The sequence below is a fragment of the Procambarus clarkii genome, chromosome 27 (assembly GCF_040958095.1).
Source record: "Procambarus clarkii isolate CNS0578487 chromosome 27, FALCON_Pclarkii_2.0, whole genome shotgun sequence".
In the NCBI taxonomy this organism is placed as follows: Eukaryota; Metazoa; Arthropoda; class Malacostraca; order Decapoda; family Cambaridae; genus Procambarus; species Procambarus clarkii.
The window spans coordinates 3,669,890-3,684,702 of NC_091176.1; the positions used below are offsets into that span (position 1 = coordinate 3,669,890).

Consider the following 14,813-nt stretch of genomic DNA (forward strand, 5'->3'; position numbering starts at 1 on the left):
AAGATAGTACCCCAGGTTCCATTTTTTTTTAACCATGTGGAGGTGCAGTGGACTAGAGCGCGCCTGGGAACACCCAGCACATAGGTTCGAGCCCTCATCACGGCTCCTGTGGATTTGTTCATTGATATATCACAATAATGTGATTTCTCCGTGTAACAATAATACTTTAAATAATAAATAATATAAAAATAATACTAATAATATAATAATATAATATAATATAATAATAAAAAATAATACGTGTAAAAATAATACTTTCGATAATAACAGGTTTTATTTAGGTCAAAGTAGATGTATACATGTAGGATACAAGAATGTAGGATGTATACATGTAGGATACAAGAAGAATGTAGGATGTATACATGTAGGATACAAGAAGAATGTAGGATGTATACATGTAGGATACAAGAAGAATGTAGGATGTATACATGTAGGATACAAGAAGAATGTAGGATGTATACATGTAGGATACAAGAAGAATGTAGGATGTATACATGTAGGATACAAGAAGAATGTAGGATGTATACATGTAGGATACAAGAAGAATGTAGGATGTATACATGTAGGATACAAGAAGAATGTAGGATGTATACATGTAGGATACAAGAAGAATGTAGGATGTATACATGTAGGATACAAGAAGAATGTAGGATGTATACATGTAGGATACAAGAAGAATGTAGGATGTATACATGTAGGATACAAGAAGAATGTAGGACGTATACATGTAGGATACAAGAAGAATGTAGGATGTATACATGTAGGATACAAGAAGAATGTAGGACGTATACATGTAGGATACAAGAAGAATGTAGGATGTATACATGTAGGATACAAGAAGAATGTAGGATGTATACATGTAGGATACAAGAAGAATGTAGGATGTATACATGTAGGATACAAGAAGAATGTAGGATGTATACATGTAGGATACAAGAAGAATGTAGGATGTATACATGTAGGATACAAGAAGAATGTAGGATGTATACATGTAGGATACAAGAAGAATGTAGGATGTATACATGTAGGATACAAGAAGAATGTAGGATGTATACATGTAGGATACAAGAAGAATGTAGGACGTATACATGTAGGATACAAGAAGAATGTAGGATGTATACATGTAGGATACAAGAAGAATGTAGGACGTATACATGTAGGATACAAGAAGAATGTAGGATGTATACATGTAGGATACAAGAAGAATGTAGGACGTATACATGTAGGATACAAGAAGAATGTAGGATGTATACATGTAGGATACAAGAAGAATGTAGGACGTATACATGTAGGATACAAGAAGAATGTAGGATGTATACATGTAGGATACAAGAAGAATGTAGGATGTATACATGTAGGATACAAGAAGAATGTAGGATGTATACATGTAGGATACAAGAAGAATGTAGGATGTATACATGTAGGATACAAGAAGAATGTAGGATGTATACATGTAGGATACAAGAAGAATGTAGGATGTATACATGTAGGATACAAGAAGAATGTAGGATGTATACATGTAGGATACAAGAAGAATGTAGGATGTATACATGTAGGATACAAGAAGAATGTAGGATGTATACATGTAGGATGTATACATGTAGGATACAAGAAGAATGTAGGATGTATACATGTAGGATACAAGAAGAATGTAGGATGTATGCATGTAGGATACAAGAAGAATGTAGGATGTATGCATGTAGGATACAAAAAGAATGTAGGATGTATACATGTAGGATACAAGAAGAATGTAGGATGTATACATGTAGGATACAAGAAGAATGTAGGATGTATACATGTAGGATACAAGAAGAATGTAGGATGTATACATGTAGGATACAAGAAGAATGTAGGATGTATACATGTAGGATACAAGAAGAATGTAGGATGTATACATGTAGGATACAAGAAGAATGTAGGATGTATACATGTAGGATACAAGAAGAATGTAGGATGTATACATGTAGGATACAAGAAGAATGTAGGATGTATACATGTAGGATACAAGAAGAATGTAGGATGTATACATGTAGGATACAAGAAGAATGTAGGATGTATACATGTAGGATACAAGAAGAATGTAGGATGTATACATGTAGGATACAAGAAGAATGTAGGATGTATACATGTAGGGTACAAGAAGAATGTAGGATGTATACATGTAGGATACAAGAAGAATGTAGGATGTATACATGTAGGATACAAGAAGAATGTAGGATGTATACATGTAGGATACAAGAAGAATGTAGGATGTATACATGTAGGATACAAGAAGAATGTAGGATGTATACATGTAGGATACAAGAAGAATGTAGGATGTATACATGTAGGATACAAGAAGAATGTAGGATGTATACATGTAGGATACAAGAAGAATGTAGGATGTATACATGTAGGATACAAGAAGAATGTAGGATGTATACATGTAGGATACAAGAAGAATGTAGGATGTATACATGTAGGATACAAGAAGAATGTAGGATGTATACATGTTAGGATACAAGAAGAATGTAGGATGTATACATGTTAGGATACAAGAAGAATGTAGGATGTATACATGTTAGGATACAAGAAGAATGTAGGATGTATACATGCTAGGATACAAGAAGAATGTAGGATGTATACATGTAGGATACAAGAAGAATGTAGGATGTATACATGTAGGATACAAGAAGAATGTAGGATGTATACATGTAGGATACAAGAAGAATGTAGGATGTATACATGTAGGATACAAGAAGAATGTAGGATGTATACATGTAGGATACAAGAAGAATGTAGGATGTATACATGTAGGAATACAAGAAGAATGTAGGATGTATACATGTAGGATACAAGAAGAATGTAGGATGTATACATGTAGGATACAAGAAGAATGTAGGATGTATACATGTAGGATACAAGAAGAATGTAGGATGTATACATGTAGGATACAAGAAGAATGTAGGATGTATACATGTAGGATACAAGAAGAATGTAGGATGTATACATGTAGGATACAAGAATGTAGGATGTATACATGTAGGATACAAGAAGAATGTAGGATGTATACATGTAGGATACAAGAAGAATGTAGGATGTATACATGTAGGATACAAGAAGAATGTAGGATGTATACATGTAGGATACAAGAAGAATGTAGGATGTATACATGTAGGATACAAGAAGAATGTAGGATGTATACATGTAGGATACAAGAAGAATGTAGGATGTATACATGTAGGATACAAGAAGAATGTAGGATTTATACATGTAGGATACAAGAAGAATGTAGGATGTATACATGTAGGATACAAGAAGAATGTAGGATGTATACATGTAGGATACAAGAAGAATGTAGGATGTATACATGTAGGATACAAGAAGAATGTAGGATTTATACATGTAGGATACAAGAAGAATGTAGGATTTATACATGTAGGATACAAGAAGAATGTAGGATTTATACATGTAGGATACAAGAAGAATGTAGGATTTATACATGTAGGATACAAGAAGAATGTAGGATTTATACATGTAGGATACAAGAAGAATGTAGGATGTATACATGTAGGATACAAGAAGAATGTAGGATTTATACATGTAGGATACAAGAAGAATGTAGGATTTATACATGTAGGATACAAGAAGAATGTAGGATGTATACATGTAGGATACAAGAAGAATGTAGGATGTATACATGTAGGATACAAGAAGAATGTAGGATGTATACATGTAGGATACAAGAAGAATGTAGGATGTATACATGTAGGATACAAGAAGAATGTAGGATTTATACATGTAGGATACAAGAAGAATGTAGGATGTATACATGCAGGATACAAGAAGAATGTAGGATGTATACATGTAGGATACAAGAAGAATGTAGGATTTATACATGTAGGATACAAGAAGAATGTAGGATGTATACATGTAGGATACAAGAAGAATGTAGGATGTATACATGAAGGATACAAGAAGAATGTAGGATTTATACATGTAGGATACAAGAATGTGGGATTTATACATGTAGGATACAAGAAGAATGTAGGATGTATACATGTAGGATACAAGAAGAATGTAGGATGTATACATGTAGGATACAAGAAGAATGTAGGATGTATACATGTAGGATTTATACATGTAGGATACAAGAATGTAGTATTTATACATGTAGGATACAAGAAGAATGTAGGATGTATACATGTAGGATACAAGAATGTAGGATGTATACATGTAGGATACAAGAAGAATGTAGGATGTATACATGTAGGATACAAGAAGAATGTAGGATGTATACATGTAGGATACAAGAAGAATGTAGGATGTATACATGTAGGATACAAGAAGAATGTAGGATGTATACATGTAGGATACAAGAAGAATGTAGGATGTATACATGTAGGATACAAGAAGAATGTAGGATGTATACATGTAGGATACAAGAAGAATGTAGGATGTATACATGTAGGATACAAGAAGAATGTAGGATGTATACATGTAGGATACAAGAAGAATGTAGGATGTATACATGTAGGATACAAGAAGAATGTAGGATGTTGTAACGGGGGGTGGGGGAAATAGCTCTATCTTGTCCATTATTCCACCCCCCAGTTAACTAACGAGGCCGGGGGAAACAGCTCTCTCTAGTCCGTTATCCCGTCCTCAGTTAGCTAACTATTCTAGAGCACCTCCAGAGATCCTAAGGCAGCCTCTCTCGTTCAACACCTTGTAACCTAGGTATTCGACTACCTAGGTGCTAAGACTACAAGGCGTCGTCACTTGATCAGTTACCCGAAACTCTAGAGAGAACTCTAGAATACAGAATCATTGCCACAAACGTATAAGAGAAAACGAAAGGAAAGAAATGAATAGTGAAGTAATTAGTGAGGGTTTGGGGTGAGAGGCAGAGAGGTGGGAGGGGCAAGGAGGGTCATTAGTTGAAAGTGAGAGTTTAGAGAAGGGTGGAGGGAGAGGTGTAGATAGGTAGAAGTAGAAGAGTAGATAGTAGAAGTAGAAGAGTAGATAGTAGAAGACGAAATGCTGCCACCATCCATTCATGATCATTGCATACAAGACAAGGAATGGAACTTGCCTGTATCACAAAATTCTCAAAAGATGTTATCATGAGTTCATTATTAGTATGTTCCCTCTGTACCATGTACTCATTAAAATCAGGGAACCAATAATCCCCGAGGAGGCTTTCTCACCTCAACTCAACTCTCTAGGAAATACAGTGAAAGACCATTTAAATAATAAATTCAACAATTATATTTTTCATGATAAGTATCATAACTTAAGCAATCCAATTAAAATGTTAACGATTAATATTCAAAGTGAGTCATCATCCAAGAATTCGAGAACCCTACAACTTGACTGCCCCTGATCTTCACACAACATATGTAACCACGACAAGTCACCTTAATGTTCACTCACCGAGGACTGAGTCTAAGTTGAATAGAGAGGGGGGGGGGGTCTGTAGCTTGACAGAGACTGTCTCGCCCCTGCCGGCCGACAGCCTCCCTGCTCTGCTGGCTCGTGTGCTGTTCTGTCTCGTTAAATGCTTCATGCTGGATAGCTCTCCGAGTTTATATTGGGGAACCTAGTAGCTAACTCCGCCCACAAGTAGATAGCCTCCGACACTACCAAGCCACTCCTTAAACGTCGGCATGTTTGAAGGCTACCCGGCTCCAATTATACGCTTAGCGGAAGCAAGGTGAAATTCTCATGATCTGACCTCAGGTCACTTGGGGTCATTAACGCTTTGAGGTGTGAGATCTCAGGCAGACAACTGGCGCCTCTCAGATCCTTGTCTGTGACTCATGTACTATATATATTTTAAATAAACTAACCCAAACACTTTTACAGTGTTACAATGTATACATGTAGGATACAAGAAGAATGTAGGATGTATACATGTAGGATACAAGAAGAATGTAGGATTTATACATGTAGGATACAAGAATGTAGGATGTATACATGTAGGATACAAGAAGAATGTAGGATGTATACATGTAGGATACAAGAATGTAGGATTTATACATGTAGGATACAAGAATGTAGGATGTATACATGTAGGATACAAGAAGAATGTAGGATGTATACATGTTGGATACAAGAAGAATGTAGGATGTATACATGTAGGATACAAGAAGAATGTAGGATGTATACATGTAGGATACAAGAAGAATGTAGGATTTATACATGTAGGATACAAGAAGAATGTAGGATGTATACATGTAGGATACAAGAAGAATGTAGGATTTATACATGTAGGATACAAGAATGTAGGATTTATACATGTAGGATACAAGAAGAATGTAGGATGTATACATGTAGGATACAAGAAGAATGTAGGATTTATACATGTAGGATACAAGAATGTAGGATTTATACATGTAGGATACAAGAATGTAGGATTTATACATGTAGGATACAAGAATGTAGGATTTATACATGTAGGATACAAGAATGTAGGATTTATACATGTAGGATACAAGAATGTAGGATTTATACATGTAGGATACAAGAATGTAGGATTTATACATGTAGGATACAAGAATGTAGGATTTATACATGTAGGATACAAGAATGTAGGATTTATACATGTAGGATACAAGAATGTAGGATTTATACATGTAGGATACAAGAATGTAGGATTTATACATGTAGGATACAAGAATGTAGGATTTATACATGTAGGATACAAGAATGTAGGATACAAGAATGTAGGATTTATACATGTAGGATACAAGAATGTAGGATTTATACATGTAGGATACAAGAATGTAGGATTTATACATGTAGGATACAAGAATGTAGGATTTATACATGTAGGATACAAGAATGTACCATTTATACATGTAGGATACAAGAATGTAGGATTTATACATGTAGGATACAAGAATGTAGGATTTATACATGTAGGATACAAGAATGTAGGATTTATACATGTAGGATACAAGAATGTAGGATTTATACATGTAGGATACAAGAATGTAGGATTTATACATGTAGGATACAAGAATGTAGGATTTATACATGTAGGATACAAGAATGTAGGATTTATACATGTAGGATACAAGAATGTAGGATTTATACATGTAGGATACAAGAAGAATGTAGGATGTATACATGTAGGATACAAGAAGAATGTAGGATGTATACATGTAGGATACAAGAAGAATGTAGGATGTATACATGTAGGATACAAGAAGAATGTAGGATGTATACATGTAGGATACAAGAAGAATGTAGGATGTATACATGTAGGATACAAGAAGAATGTAGGATGTATACATGTAGGATACAAGAAGAATGTAGGATGTATACATGTAGGATACAAGAAGAATGTAGGATGTATACATGTAGGATACAAGAAGAATGTAGGATGTATACATGTAGGATACAAGAAGAATGTAGGATGTATACATGTAGGATACAAGAAGAATGTAGGATGTATACATGTAGGATACAAGAAGAATGTAGGATGTATACATGTAGGATACAAGAAGAATGTAGGATGTATACATGTAGGATACAAGAAGAATGTAGGATGTATACATGTAGGATACAAGAAGAATGTAGGATGTATACATGTAGGATACAAGAAGAATGTAGGATGTATACATGTAGGATACAAGAAGAATGTAGGATTTATACATGTAGGATACAAGAAGAATGTAGGATTTATACATGTAGGATACAAGAAGAATGTAGGATTTATACATGTAGGATACAAGAAGAATGTAGGATTTATACATGTAGGATACAAGAATGTAGGATTTATACATGTAGGATACAAGAATGTAGGATTTATACATGTAGGATACAAGAATGTAGGATTTATACATGTAGGATACAAGAATGTAGGATTTATACATGTAGGATACAAGAATGTAGGATTTATACATGTAGGATACAAGAATGTAGGATTTATACATGTAGGATACAAGAATGTAGGATTTATACATGTAGGATACAAGAATGTAGGATTTATACATGTAGGATACAAGAATGTAGGATTTATACATGTAGGATACAAGAATGTAGGATTTATACATGTAGGATACAAGAATGTAGGATTTATACATGTAGGATACAAGAATGTAGGATTTATACATGTAGGATACAAGAAGAATGTAGGATGTATACATGTAGGATACAAGAAGAATGTAGGATGTATACATGTAGGATACAAGAAGAATGTAGGATGTATACATGTAGGATACAAGAAGAATGTAGGATGTATACATGTAGGATACAAGAAGAATGTAGGATGTATACATGTAGGATACAAGAATGTAGGATGTATACATGTAGGATACAAGAATGTAGGATGTATACATGTAGGATACAAGAATGTAGGATACAAGAAGAATGTAGGATGTATACATGTAGGATACAAGAAGAATGTAGGATGTATACATGTAGGATACAAGAAGAATGTAGGATTTATACATGTAGGATACAAGAAGAATGTAGGATTTATACATGTAGGATACAAGAAGAATGTAGGATTTATACATGTAGGATACAAGAAGAATGTAGGATTTATACATGTAGGATACAAGAAGAATGTAGGATTTATACATGTAGGATACAAGAAGAATGTAGGATTTATACATGTAGGATACAAGAAGAATGTAGGATTTATACATGTAGGATACAAGAATGTAGGATTTATACATGTAGGATGCAAGAATGTAGGATTTATACATGTAGGATACAAGAATGTAGGATTTATACATGTAGGATACAAGAATGTAGGATTTATACATGTAGGATACAAGAATGTAGGATTTATACATGTAGGATACAAGAATGTAGGATTTATACATGTAGGATACAAGAATGTAGGATTTATACATGTAGGATACAAGAATGTAGGATTTATACATGTAGGATACAAGAATGTAGGATTTATACATGTAGGATACAAGAAGAATGTAGGATTTAAATGCGAGACAAATACTATGCCTAAACCACACCGTTTCCGCCATAATGTGGACAAAAACATCAAAACTGAAAAACTTAAAACTAATTGAGATCAGAAGCGAAACTGAATATATATATATATATATATATATATATATATATATATATATATATATATATATATATATATATATATATATATATATATATATATATATATAATGTCGTACCTAGTAGCCAGAACGCACTTCTCAGCCTACTATGCAAGGCCCGATTTGCCTAATAAGCCAAGTTTTCCTGAATTAATATATTTTCTCAAATTTTTTTCTTATGAAATGATAAAGCTACCCATTTCATTATGTATGAGGTCAATTTTTTTTATTGGAGTTAAAATTAACGTAGATATATGACCGAACCTAACCAACCCTACCTAACCTAACCTAACCTATCTTTATAGGTTAGGTAGCCGAAAAAGTTAGGTTAGGTTAGGTAGACGAAAAACAATTCATGAAAACTTGGCTTATTAGGCAAATTGGGCCTTGCATAGTAGGCTGAGAAGTGCGTTCTGGCTACTAGGTACGACATATATATATATATATATATATATATATATATATATATATATATATATATATATATATATATATATATTTATATTTAGGAAGTACATAGCGTTTATCAGGTTGTTCGTAGGTTCTCCTTTAAACTGGCTGAGAGGGACAGTCTTTGATGTGATTAGGGAAGCCAATCCATATTTTGGAACCCTTGATTTGCAGATGTTTTCTACTTTGGTTAGTCGCACCCTTGGAATATCAAATAGATATTTGTTTCTGATCCGGTGCCCATGTGTACTTGTCCCATCACCCAGCCACCCATTCCTTTCTCGAATTTCTACCGTCAATCGGCATGTGATCCGAACCTGTTGGAACGGTAGATTGGTAGCTACAGCATGTATCAAAACGCGTATTATTAAACCTGTATGTATGGTTTTCCTCGTGACACCGACATTGGAAGTGGGAAACGTGTTTGGCTAGACAACGTATTGGCTACATAAGATATTAACTCGTATGATCAGACCTGCACTTTACTGTCAGAACTTTAACGTCTCATATCCTATTAGAATGTTCGCCACAGTTCCAGGTCAATTATGCCCCGTGTTACTCAATAAAATCCTCGACAATTCAGACTCCTTTGATGCCAATCAACTGGTGTTAAGGTTCCTGAGCCTGTAGCACTATCATATCTACATGTGAAACTGTGTATGGAGTCAGCCTCCACCACATCACTCCCTAATGCATTCCATTTGTCAACCACTCTGACACTAAAAAAGTTCTTTCTAATATCGCTGTGGCTCATTTGGTATGTCAGACATCAATCATGGTATGTCTGGATGTTTTCGTTCAGGCATTATGAATAATATTTATGTACGCTTGAATATTGTGTAACATAGTGCTATATAGCCATACTGTCTTACAGCTTTCTTATGATAATTACTTAACCACCAAGATCTCGCCTCCTCGTCGTTACGTACTTGACATCCAAACCTACATACTGCTGTGTTCTAGCCGACTGTAGTAGTAGTAGGCATCCTTCAGTCTAAAGACTATGGAGTTGCTCCCTGACAGGGCGCAAAGCCTGGGTAGGTAGATATGGAGGAGAAGCTGTTACCCATGCAGCAGGTCCCCCCCTCTCCAAATTGCTGAAATTATCCAATAGAAAGGCAAATACACATGGTTCCAGCAACGTCGCAGGAGCTGCCAGAACGATGTCGACGTTAACAACGAACTGCCTTCGGGGCTCCCAACTCCGGATTTTTCCTCGAGGTTGACTCCTGAAGCCTTTCCCCCCAAAAAGGGGTATGGCCGCAATCAGCGGAGGCTTAAAATAAGGGTTTTCCTTCCCCTAGATGGGCTGCCTTCCCAGGCTATCGAGTCCCATCTACCCGGAGATATAGCCGACTGTAACCTCAAAGTTACTACACAGCACCTCACCTTCCGTGCACACAGCGCCCCCAGTACACTCCAGCCTTGGTCTGATGACCTCTCGTGTGTCGCCGGACGATAAACAGCGTGTGGTCATAGGGAACTGTGTTGCCAGCCCGGCCCCCTACGACCCCCTGAGGTTTACAACATAACATAAAAATGAACATAACTACAGAAGGCCTATTGACCCATACGAGGCAGCTGCTATTTATATCCACCCAGTCTAATAATAATAATATATTCACAAGAAGGAACAGTAGGTTGGTGAGACTACATAATATTGGTATTCTTACAAAGCCACTAACACGCATAGAGCTTCGGGCAGGTCCTTAATATAACAAATCAGATAAGATGCAAAGGTACATTGTAGCAAGGTCATCAAGGTATCAACAAAATAACTACAACATATTGAGAGAGGTAATTACACTGGTAAAGATATATGTCTTAAGTAGTAATATTGTGGAAGTGGGTAGTACAAGACACAGTGTGAGTTTGAAGCACGAGGTAAGAAACTATGAGGATGATGATAGGTACTTTGGTTTGATTTTTCAATAAGGCGTAGGTTGGACCATTTTTTTTAATTCGTCAGGGAGTTCTATGCACCCGCCAAACCCGCTGTTTATGAATGAAAAACGGTTTACACACGACTCACAACTGATGACGTCCGAACACTTCCGGAACAAGTGCTTCACTGACGAATTTTTGTTCGGACCACAACGCTGTAAATGCTTCACCCACGTACTACAAATAATCGTCAACAGAACCTAAACGCCTAACCTAACCTATGCCTATATATGCACAATATGCTTATATATTATAATATTAATATATATTTGAGAAAATTCCTGTTTTAAATGACCAGCATGTTAAACTTGTATGAATGCGTCTGTGGGGTCGACCGCTGGATGTAATGGACTTGAGTCGAGGACGGGTTGCCTGGTTTAACCTTGACGCCGAGCCGACACTGGACGACGCTGGATCACTTTGTTTTGCAATTTGGATTTGCTTCTGCCGTTTGGCATCCCTATGCAACGGTCCGGTCGTACGACGCCCGGCGCACATATCGCCTTGGGTCACGGGATTGTTGGTAAGATTTATTTTTTGACGTGTTCTGGCTGGTTCTCCTGCCGGGGTGACGGGGTCCGGCGCCGGCTTGGCCGAGAGGAGCCGGGAGTTGCCGGGGTCATAGTAGGCGGCCGGCTTCTGCTCTGCTGGGGATGACTTTTGCGTTTTAGTTGGGAGCCAAGTTCTGGTTTTGCTACCTGGTGTTCTGTGTGTGGGGCGGGGCCGGTGCTTGTCACCCCGAGGTACTCCTGGGGCTCCCCAATCATCTGCCTGTCTGCGTTTCTTTGCCGCGAGGCATATTAGTTTCCAGTGATTGGCGTCACTTGTGTCGCGATTAGGCTTAGCGTTTCACCTTTCCGTGCTTCGCGATTAACCCTTTACGGGTACGCTGGGGAGCATCCGATCCCCACGATCGTCGTCGCCCTAAATCAACAACAACAACAACATACACAACGGTCTTAATTTCGACTCATACTGTATAAATCATCTGGGTGTGAAGAGTGACATGCGCACATACTCATGCCTCATAGACATGTATCTCTTTGGTACTAATGAGGATGGCGTGGGTAGATACGTGTGTAAGTGTATGTACAGTAAAGGAGGACATGTACACGCCTCACATACGGGTCTCGTGATGAGTATTGGCTCTGTGAATTAAATATAAGATTATGTCCTTTGTTCGAGAATACTAGACAATTACTGATGACTGTTTGGTTAACTCGTTTCATCAAATAACATAGCCTTCTCTTGATACCTGGTTGATGGGGTTCTGGGAGTCTCTCTACTCCCCAAGCCCGGCCCGAGGCCAAGCTTGCCTTGTGAGAGTTTGGTCCACCAGGCTGTTGCTTGGAGCGGCCCGCAGGCCCACATACTCACCACAGCCCGGTTGGTCCGGCACTCCTTGGAGGAAACAATCTAGTTTCCTCTTGAAGATGTCCACGGTTGTTCCGGCAATATTTCTGATGCTCGCTGGGAGGACGTTGAACAACCGTGGACTTGTGATGTTCATACAGTGTTCTCTGATTGTGCCCGTGGCACCTCTGTCTGTCTTGTATCCTCTACGTGCATATATAGATTTATATAGTGCCAGAACCGTCAAATTTAATGACAGCCAGGCGAAATCGTATATTAGAATTCAAAATGCAGCTCTAAGCATTGGCTATACGTAAAGGAGTGTGATTGTTATAGACTTGACGCCAACAACGGGCTCTATTTTATTGTTGAGGCGCTCTCAGTTAGGTTACCCTGGGGCCTGACAGCTGAGCGGACAGCGTTAAGGATTCGTAGTTCTGAGGTTCCGGGTTCGATCCCCGGTAGAGGTGGAAACAAAATGGGCAAGGTTTCTTTCACCCTGATGAAAGTTCACCTAGCAGTAAATAGGTACCTGGGAGTTAGACAGCTGCTACGGGCTGCTAACTAGGGATGTGTAACAAAAAAGGAGGCCTGGTCGAGGACCGGGCCGTGGGGACACTAGGCCCCCGAAACTATCTCAAGATAACCAAACCATCTTAACCCTCTGCCTTCGCTCTCAGCAAGATGATGATTGACCAAACCGCACATCGGAAAATGAAGAAACGATGACGTTTTGGGTCGTCTTTGATCATTATCAAATTATATTAGTATGTCCAGAAAGACTTAGAGAAAACGGTAGCGAGTATTGCGGCATTAAAGAAAACTCAGTAGAAACAAGGATAAACTCGTCATTTTCCTTTTGTTCACGCTCCGTGGTCTAGTAAACAAATTTAAATAAAATGTTTATTTAGGTAAAAAGTACATACATATTGAATTAGAAGCAGGATGGTGGATTTTTTTTTAGATAGAGCTAGTTATTATACTGTGCAATTCAATTAAATTTCTTTATTATGCACCCTATACCCATGCCTTTGCGATGGTGGAAAGGGTTACAGAGGCACATAATGGGTTCAAGAACTGAACACCAGAGTTCCTTTAGCTAGTTCCTTTGGCCTGGTCGACGACCGGGCCGCGGGGACGCTAATCCCCGGAAACACCTCAAGGTAAGGTAGCTAAGTGACAGTCTTTTGACGCTAGCTACACAATTGTTGATGTTAGATACACATGTACATACATATACATCTATGTACACAAATACATTTACATATACAGGGGCCTGATAGCTGAGTGGACAGCGCGTCTTGGCTCATAATCCTAGAGTCCGGGTTCGATCCCGGGCGCCGGAGAGAAACAATGGCCAGAGTTTCTTTCACCCTAATGCCCCTGTTACCTAGCAGTCTGTATATATATATATGAAGGAAGCCTGTATATATATGAAGGAAGCCTGTATATATATATCAAGGAAGCCTGTATATATATATATCAAGGAAGCCTGTATATATATATATCAAGGAAGCCTGTATATATATATATATATATATCAAGGAAGCCTGTATATATATATATATATAATATATATATATATATATATATATATAATATATATATATATATATATAATATATATATATATATATATATATATATATATATAATATGCTTTAGAATTGTATCGAGGTGTTAGCCACCCTTGCCAAGGTCCAATTGGGGGTTGAACAGGCCACTTCCACTACAACTTAGCCGTCCCTACACCAATAATGGGGCACGTTTCCTGTCGCCTAATACCTCTGTTCACCCGGCGGAGAGAGGTTAAATAGGTAGCCGGGAGCTATAGTCAAGCTGGGAAGAGTGAGTGGCTGGAACTTGTGGGTCCTCGATATCAACCTTATATGCACTGGCTGCTTCTCCCCCGACAAAGTGAATTAGAATTGTCATTGGCTAAAAGTAAACAAAATCTCCTGGTAACTCATCCATGTTGTATACTTTATAAAATAGTTG

At 37.4% G+C, this 14,813-nt stretch overlaps 2 protein-coding genes across 3 annotated transcripts in view; one reads left to right on the forward strand and one right to left on the reverse strand.

Moving 5' to 3' along the window:
* The window catches only part of LOC123762736 (uncharacterized), a 197,803-nt gene that overhangs the window by 182,863 nt on the left and 127 nt on the right, over positions 1–14,813 (reverse strand). The window lies entirely within an intron of this gene.
* LOC123762732 (uncharacterized) overlaps positions 1–14,813 on the forward strand; it is a 273,458-nt gene that overhangs the window by 16,870 nt on the left and 241,775 nt on the right. The window lies entirely within an intron of this gene.